The sequence below is a fragment of the Mastomys coucha genome, chromosome X (assembly GCF_008632895.1).
Source record: "Mastomys coucha isolate ucsf_1 chromosome X, UCSF_Mcou_1, whole genome shotgun sequence".
Taxonomy (NCBI): domain Eukaryota; kingdom Metazoa; phylum Chordata; class Mammalia; order Rodentia; family Muridae; genus Mastomys; species Mastomys coucha.
In genome coordinates, this window is record NC_045030.1 from 71,128,306 (window position 1) to 71,138,101 (window position 9,796).

A 9,796-nucleotide genomic window follows, 5' to 3' on the forward strand; every position below is an offset into this window, starting at 1 on the left:
GTGGGTTGTTCTTCCTGTATTCCAGACTTCTGCACTAATAACCATTTATCAGAGAGTGCATACCGTAGGCAGCATGTTCTTGAGATGAATTTCAGAGATGTAGATTCCCTGGGAGACAAAGTCTCATTCCCACCCCTTTTTTTTGTCCCAACTTCCACTACCCTGCTAGAACTTCCAAACAAACATTTAAGATAATTTTTTATAAATGTTTTATACATTTTATAAATGTTTTTCTTATCTATAATTTCATTTCATTTTTATCACTATTTTTACTTTTTACTCTTTATTTATTTATTTATTTATTTATTTTATTTATTTATTTTAAAGTCTACAACATCTGGTATTCCCAGACAGTCTCCCATCCAAGTACTAACCAGGCCCGACCCTGCTTAGCGTCTGAGATCAGATGAGATTGGGTGCATTCAGGATGATAGGGCCATAGATCACAATTTATTTTTTTAATGTATGTCAGGACTCTATCTATATGTATATCTGCAAGCCAGAAGAGGACATCAGATCACATTATAGATGGTTGTCATCTACCATGTGGTTGCTGAGAATTGAACTCAGGACCTCTGGAAGAGCAGATAGTTCCTTTAACTGCTGAATCATCTCTCCAGCCCTACAATTTCATTTCTTACAAGAGCCCAAATGGTATAGGCAAGATAGGTACCGTGGTTCCCTTTTTACTGGTGGAAAAAGAAGAAAAGAAGGAAGTTTTGTAAGGTACTATATTTCATTCATATTCACGTGACTATTTTAATTTAAAGCCAAGACTCTAATACAACTCTCCATTGTTTATGTAATATATATATATATTTTAAGTTGACCTTAAAGCTAGCCCAAGTGTTCCTGTTGTGTAACTAAGGGCCTTTCCTCTGAGTGTGCCCAATACAATGGTTCATTGCAAAGGTGGTGTTAAGACCTCCTTAGAGGAGTGTGTTTCTTGGTGTCCCTCAGCTTCCCATTGCTGTGCTGTTCATTGGAGAAAAGTGATGAACTTGTGAGCCCAGGAAGAGAAGTTAATTAGGCTTATTTCTCGCTAGGGAGTGTTTACTTCATTTATCACCAGTAGAGGGCACTATAGCATTAGAATTACTACAAGGCTTTGCAGGAAGAAAGGACTGTATCACGATTTTAGTACAAAGGCAGAGTTACAATGATTGATTTTAAACGAACACGAGAAACTCTTGTAATAGTAGATCATTTCTAACAGTTGAATCTTTTTAGAGCAGTTATTAAAAATGTACATTTAAATGAAACATCTATATTACAAAGAAGTAGGCATCAAAGCAGCTCAGTTCTGAATTAGAACATACGTTTGTTTTCCTTTTCCTTGAATATCTTGTTTCCAAACCACTGCTGGAACATTCTTATCACAGAGCTCATGCTCATATCTCACTCTTGTATCTATGTCAGTCTCCAAACATTCTGAAGTACCTTTATCATTTGGCTACATATTACCAACCTTCCTCCTGATTCCCATTTTTTGTCTTGGAATTTGTGGCAGTTGGATTTCCTTAAAACATTTTCCTGGTTGTAAATATAAAATCAAGCTTCATTTTCTAAGTAGTCTTCAGTGTATTCAGCTACTTTAGAAACATGCAGTAAATACAAATCAGTGCCCACAGCCGAGAGAGTGAAATATTGGCATTTAGTTGCAACCTGATTACAGTATTTTACTAGTCTAAACACTCAGATGCATCACACAATGGCTTTCATGCTGTGGAAAGCTTTGAAATGGATCTGCCTTAAAGATAGATGCATTTACACTTCATATGTTTTCCATCATTTTTCTTACCATTTTGCTGGTTTTCCAAACTAGCTATATTTAAACAAGTTCATCCCCCACAGCCATTTTATGCTCTGATTTCACCCTGATGTAGAGTCACGATACAAAATTGGTGATAGCATGATTGATCATTTTGCTGACAGCATAATCATGAGCACAAGGGAGAAACTTTGCTTTATATCCAGGAAGGCGAGAAGCTGAAAATATCTCAAATAATAACAGAAGTCAAGGTTGGAGGATAGCTTTAATGTTTGGGAGAGTCTCCCCTGTCCACTAAGAAATGCACTTTCTCTCTTCAATTTGTTTCCCAGCTCAATTTTTCTTAAAAATGTTATTTTAAAAGTCTCTTCCCTTGCCCTCTCCTCAGTTAGAGAATGTACAGAACACTTCTGTCACTCTTCTTTTCTCTGAATCCTCATCACTCAGTGTCACATGTTAGATGTGCCCCAGTCTGAATGCAGCCACATCAAGGCTTCTGTTTCTGCAGTGCCGTTAGGTAGGCTTCCTGTTACAGGCAGAACGCAGCTAGGCTAGGTGCTATGTGGCTTGCAGAGGTGAAGGAATGAGGATTTTGAATTTTAAAGAGTGCAAAGATGCTAGCTAGCCATAGGTGCAAATTTTGGATTCCCTAAGCATAGAGGCTTTTAGTTCTCCTGTGGGCTCTATGCTTGCACACTGAGCCATCGCTATGTCCATTGTATTGGATACCAAGTCATATTTGTATATATATTTTATATGTCTATAAAACAAGACAGATATTTTGTGACTTTGAACAGGTCTATAATTAGAGGTTGCTGTAACTTTATTTTAAATGTAAAACTTTGCATTTTAAAATAGTTTGCAGACAGTGGCAGCATCCACTGAATATAGGATACTCTTGTTTAGAAAATATTAGTGTACTTCTCTGAGGAGAATGGGAGGAGGGTAATGTGGGAAGGAATTTGTAAGGATGGGCCTTGGAGGAGAGGAGGGATGGGGGCTGTGATTGGGATGTAAATGAATAAATAAATACATTATTAAAAAAGAAAAGAAAATATTAGCATGAATATATTCATGCCAGAAGATTGTTTATTAAGAAAACTTCAAGTTATTTGTGTTTTATAAGCAATGACATGGTGGATGGAAACAATCGTTATGTGTCCTAGTAGTTCAGCATCATTGAGATAGTATTTTTAATTTTACAGACTTTAATCTACTATTTGCATATGTGTGAATATTGCTGAAGTCAAGGGATGTAACATATTTCTTTTTGTTTAGTAGTTCAAATTTTCCTTTTTGTTTTATATTTGACTGATTATCACCCTTTCATAGTAGAGCTTATGAATTCCAAATGAAAAGAATGAATAGAGAAATTAATCAGCAACTTCTATATCTTAACAAGACTCTCAGATCTGAGGAGTGACTCCATCTTTAAATATAATTTTTACTTTTTCTACAACTCAGTCTTCTTTCTCTAATATCTTTTCAATTTATATTGTTTTAAGTATTTTCTGATTTGGAGTATATATCATAGAGCTTCAAGTAAATCCTTGGGTCTTATCCTTTTAACATACAGCTTTTAGCTCCTGGGTATCAAGAGGTATACATGATTTTTAAATCAATTCAGTGTATTTCTTTTTGTTGGAAAGATCTTGTATTACACAATAGTAGAAGGGTTGGAACAAGAACATGCCATATGGGCCTCCAAACGTCACACAACCTTCTCTGAACAGTACATAGCATGGAAGTTGGCATGAAACACTCTGGAGCAGAGCCAATGTGTTCAATCACTAGCAGTACTAGAAACACTTGGGTGAATCATAGAGTCAGTATTACCAAGCGGGCTCATGGATCTATCCCAAAGGTGGCATAGCAATAGAATTTATAGCAAGAAAGACAGAGGGAGGGAAAAACATATAGAAATATATGGAATGGTCTTATCTGTCACCCCTTGAAGGTTTTCAAATATACTCTTTGCTCTATCTTTGACATTTGTAGATTAACATTTATGTTTGCTTCATTATTATTTGATTTTGATACCCATTTAAAATTAATTTTTGGAAAATTAATTACATCATTCTAAATACCAGAAAGTCCCACATATCAGGAAATACTCATTTTGTAATGAATTGAATATATTTGTCAAGATGAAAATACTAATTTCTCTATTATATTAATTTTGTTGTGCTTTCGCCCTTAGTACCTATGCAATGGTTTTAGAACAAAACAAATATACTTCTTTGTAATTATTATCAATTGACCTTTTCGGAAGCACTATGAAACAAATATACGGCTTTGAAAGCAGTGAGCTAAGTCTTCAACTATTTGAATTTTTAAAATTGGGATAAAATGCATACAACTTTTAACACTTAAATAATTTTGAAATAAAAAATATATTGATTTTTATTTTATGTGTATGATGTTTTACCTGCCTCTGTGTCTGTGGATCATGTGCATGTAGTGCACATGGAGGCCACAAGAGAGTGCTGGACTCCCTGAAGTTACAGACCATTGTAAGCTGCCACTGAGGTGCTGGAAATTGAACTTGGTCTTCTGGAAGAGCAGAGCCAGTGCTCATAAACACCCTCTCAAATAACTTTAAAGACCACATTCTAGCAAATTCAGAATGTGATACAACAACCAATGCTTTGTGCTTCCAGAATATTTGTATCACCCCATAGAAATTGGGTGATCCTTTGAAGTCTCCAAGCAGTCCATGAAAACCACTAATTTGTTGTGAATAATTAATATGGATGTAATTATACAATAAATGTTCTTTGTTACTGACTTCTTTAACTTAGGATATTGTATTTGAGATTTACTCATGTTAGAACATGTATGAATACTAAGAACTTCATCCCATTTTAAAGATGGATAATATTTTGTTGTATGGGTTTACTATATATTGTTTTTAGGTATTATGTTGTTCTTTGGATACTGTGAATGGTGATGGTATGAACATTTGTGATGATGACTTTTATATGTCAATTTGGATGGGTTTCAGGATGCCCAGATAACTGGCCAAATAATATACCAAGACACATCATTTCTAATTAAATTTATAGCAGAGCCACTGTTGTCTTTTCCATAGCTGTCCTATAATATAGGTAAGTTCCAACATTATCAACATTTATTATTTCCCTTTTTAAGGTATTGTTGCAATCTCACTAGATATACTTCTTGTTTTGGTACAAACATTACCTTATAGTACTGCACCATAAGTGTACATATGATATGCCATGTATTATCAGGGTTTGGTGAAGGCTTGATGATGATGGAGGCATTGTTTGAGTACGATTTCCAGATTTCCCTTTTGTGTCCTTCCATCATCTACCTTCTGGGTATGGTACTCCCTCTCTTGTCAGGTGCTTATCGTCTTCCAGGGTGAAGTCTTTACTAGGTGTATATAAAAGATCATTTGAGTTTTATTAACCTATTCTTTGTTCTGTAACATGAATCTTTTCCCAAAGCTTTATTGAAATATAATTGACAAATTAACTTTTTTTTTGTCATGGACAATGTATTTCTAGATACTTACATATTGAGTAGTGATTATCATAATCAAGCAAATTATATACATCAGCTCATGATTTTCTTTTTACTTGTACGGTAAGAATGTTTGCTATATATTATCTAGGATTATTCCAAGTCTGCAATTAATTGTCATCAACTATAATTACCACATTACACAATAGACTTCTACAACTTAGTCCTCCTGCTCACATAAAATTTATATCTTTTGATCAACACTTCACAGTTTTCCAGTACCTCCCTCAGCCCAGCTAAGCACTGCTACTTCTCAGTTCAACATCTCTGGGTCCCATATGAGAACATATGTCTCTTGTCTTTCAGGGTCTGGGTTGTTTCACTCAGTATAACATTCTCCAGGTTTATTTGTATTGTCACAAATGTTAGGATTTCATACTTTGGAAAACTTGAGTAATCTCCCTCCCCACAGGGCCCTTATGTGTGTGATATATTTTTATTCATTCATCTAATGAGCAGGTTAGATTCAGTTTGCATAGATTATATATCTTGATTATTGTGAATAATTTTATAAGATATGGAAGTGGATTTCAAGTAAAATGTTTACATTTGTCCATTTATGGGACCAGTGTTCTCAAATCATGCCCACAGCCAATCTTTACTTGAGTGATAAAGCTATATGATAGACAGATTCATACTAAAATGACAGCAGCTTAGTATATTGTCTCAAGGGAAATTCAATTGTTTTATATGATTTCCTTCTTGAGAATTTCATTAATGTATATTATAAAATATCTACCTCCTATATTCCACTGGAGCTTCTGAAATATTTTCCAATATGGCCCTTTCTTGACTTCATGTATTTATTTTGATCATCCACAAAATTAGTCCAGCCAAAATTCCAATTTGGTAGAGGAGATACTCTCCAGGCTCCACTCCTTGCTAAGGAGCTTTTGGAAATTGATGGCTATGAGAGTAAGGAAAATTATTCTTCTTGAGGATGTGGCCACTGGTAAATTCCTTATGCCACAACAAAGCCTAAACTATAAATATTACTTGAAGTTTGTGGTGCTCATTTTAAGCTTTGTTGTCTATAACAATTAACTGGAATAGTTGAACTTAAGGGTAGCATTGTGGACACTAGCCCTTTCTAAACTTGAAAAAAAAAAAAAACTTCTAGCTCTTCCTTAACAGTTCTTTTTCCATTCTTACCTGTTCAACTAAATGTAGACATTGACAGAAAAAATAAGTTTTTGGTAAATTTACTTCTTATAGACAAGTATAATATTTACAGCTAATCAGAAAACAGGACATGAACTAAATTAACATATTTTAAAATTTCTTTCTTCTAGAAATGAAGATGATGAGTAGTTTCTCTTTCATTTCCTCTATAGATGGTTTTCTAGCTTGGACTGAAAACACCATATGAGTGTTAGTCAATTTGTTTGACATCTTTTACTATGAACTCATATTAAGAAACTACATCTACTATCACCAGTGCAAAATTTGTTAGTGTGATAAATTCGGGGGCAAGTACTGGTCTATTCTTTACTATTTTCAAGGGAATTTTTAGGTGGAAAATCCAAGAATTTGTTATAACTATATAACCTAATACATTCTTGCTTTGTATTTTATAATGGAGTATTTATTATGTGATCACAAATATAATGAATAGAGATTGTTTTTCCAGTTGTGAGGATAAATAAGCAATGCGATTATGGCTGTGAATTTCTCTTAGTTTCTTCAAACCCTCTTTTGTCAGAAGACTAATGTGTTACATTTTTCTCTAGAAGTCAACACAGAATAAAATAATTTATGTTTGTGTTCTTTGGTTTGAAACAAAGAGAGACCTTTGAAATGGAAAAGGATGAACTGTCTTAATAGGATTTTGTAGATATATTGTACCTATCAGGAATACAAAAAATGTGATTTTTGAATATTCCCAAGAGTGTTTATTTTACCATCCCTTTGCTAATGGAGAACTTAAGACAGACAGGGTTAGGCAGTTTCCCATTGTTTCATAGTAAATTGGTAGTTGAATTGGGATTAGAATCTAGGTCTTCAAACCTTGGGGACTTCTCTATTAGCTCAGATCATGTACGGCTCAGCAGTTTCTTTCACAAGATCCTCCTGACATGACACATGCCATCAGTCTTATTTCATAACAGATGTTTTGAAGGTGGAGCAGATGGTTTCCTTCCCTTCACCCTCATAGCCATGGACTCCAGAGAATCGGATCATGTCAGATATGGCACTCACAGCTCTCTTTCCCTAGGGGTCCACCGCCCCTTCTGCTCATCCTCCTTGTGCACTCCTCTAGCCCATTTTCAAGAATACGTTGCTAATGTTTCCTTTTGGAGGAAACACTATTTCCTATGAATACATTTCAGCTGCAAGTGCTGGTGTTAACTGGACTCTTGGATTTTTCTAGAGGATAATGTCCTTAATCAGTGGGATGAACACTGGCTTTTAAAACGGTTCTACCTTTTCATTTTATTTTTTTGTTCACTTTATATCCCGCTCATTGCCCCCTCCTGGTCACCCCTTCCCACAATATTTTCCCCATTTCTCCCTCTCCTCTGAGTGGGTGGGGGCCCCCTGGGTATCTCCTCAACCTCGTACTCCAAATCTCTGAGAGGCTAGGCACATTCTCTCTCACTAAGGCCAGACAAGGCAGCCCAGCTAGAAGAACATATACTACTTACAGGCAAGAGCTTTTGGAGAAGCCCCTGTTCCAGTTGTTTGGGACCCACATGAAGACAAAGCTTCACATCTGCTATATGTATGGGGAGGCCTAGATCCAGTCTGTGTGTGTTCTTTGGTTGGTAGTTCAGTTTCTGAGAGCCCCAAGGGTCCACGTTGGTTGACTCTGTTGGTCTTCCTGTGAAGTTCCTTTCCCCTTCAGTGCCTGCAACCCTTCCTCCTATTCTTCCATGAGTCCCCAAGCTCCATCCACTGTTTGGCTGTGGGTGTCCATATCTGTCTGAGTCAGATGCTGGGTGGAGCCTCACAGAGGACAACATGCTCCTGTCTGCAAGCATAACAGAGTATCATTAATAGTGTTAGGGATTGGTGCTTGCCCATGGGAAAGATCTCAAGTTCTGCTGGTTATTGTTTTGCTATTCCCTCAGGCTCTGATCCATTACCCCCTGCCCTTGCATTTCTTGTAGACAGGATGAATTTGGGGTTGAAAGATTTGTGGGTGGGTTGGTGTCCCTTTAGCTCCTCTGGGTTCCTGTCTGAAAGTAGTTTCTTCAGGTACCATATCCCCAATGCTGTGAGTCACAGCTAATGTCACCCCCTAGCGTTCTTGGGCGCCTCCCTTATCCCAGGTCTCTACCTCATCCTGAACATGCCCCCTTACCTCTTCACTCCTGTCAGTTGCAGATATCCTTCCATTTTCCTGGCCATCTAGCCATCTTTCCTCTACTTCACCTCACCAGATCCTGAACCCCATTCTCCTCTTCATCCCCCTTCCCTCACAGTTCCCACCCTCCATCTGCCTTTTATGACTATTTTATTCTGCTTTCTAAGTGAAATTCAAGCTTCCTCACTTGGGCCTTCCTTCTTGTTTAGCTTCTTTGGGTCTGTGGAATGTAACATGGTACTTGTATTTCTTTTTTTTATTGGATATTTTCTTTATTTACATTTCAAATGTTATCCCCTTTCCCACTCCCCTCCCCAACCCCCCATTCAACTCCTCTCACCCTGCTTCTATGAGTGTGTTTCCACACCGATGCACCCACTCCTGCCTCTCTGTCCTTGCATTCTCCTACACTGGGGCATTGAGCCTTCACAGGACCAAGGTCCTCTCATCCCACTAATGTTCAACAAGGCCAGTTTCTGCTACATATGCGGCTGGAACCATAGATTCCACCATGTGTACTCTTTGGTTGGTGGTTTAGTCCCTGGGAGCTCTGGGGTTGGGGTCTGGTTGGTTGATATTGTTCTTCCTATGGGGTTGCAAACTCCTTCAGCTCCTTTAGTCTTTTTTTTAACTCCTACTTTGGGGACCTCTTGCTCAGTCCAATGGTTGGCTGCAAACATCTGCCTCTGTATTTATCAGGCTCTGGCAGAGCCTTTCAGGAGACAGTTATATCAGGCTCCTGTGAGCATGAACTTCTTGGCATCCCCAACAGCGTTTGTGTTTGGTGACTCTATATAGGATGGATCCCCAGGTGGGGCAGTCTCTGGATGGCCTTCTTGTCTAACTTCTTGAGTTCTTTGTAAGTATTGGATATTAGCCCTCTACTAGATGTAAGATTGGTAAAGATATTTTCCATCCATTTGCCTTAGAATTTCATGAAGTCATTGTTTTTAATAGCTGAGTAGTATTCCATTGTGTAAAGGTACCACATTTTCTGTATCCATTCCTCTGTTGAGGGACATCTGAGTTGTTTCTATCTTCCGGCTATTATAAACAAGACTGCTATGAATATAGTGGACCATGTATCCTTGTTATATATTGGAGAATCTTCTGGGTATATGCCCAGGAGTGGTATAGCTGGGTCCTCAGGTAGTACTATGTCTAATTTCCGG

At 37.2% G+C, this 9,796-nt stretch overlaps 1 pseudogene; it reads right to left on the bottom strand.

The window, feature by feature from the left end:
• Window positions 1-325: 325 nt before the first annotated feature.
• LOC116096176 lies at window positions 326-444 on the bottom strand (annotated as a pseudogene).
• Window positions 445-9,796: the final 9,352 nt, after the last annotated feature.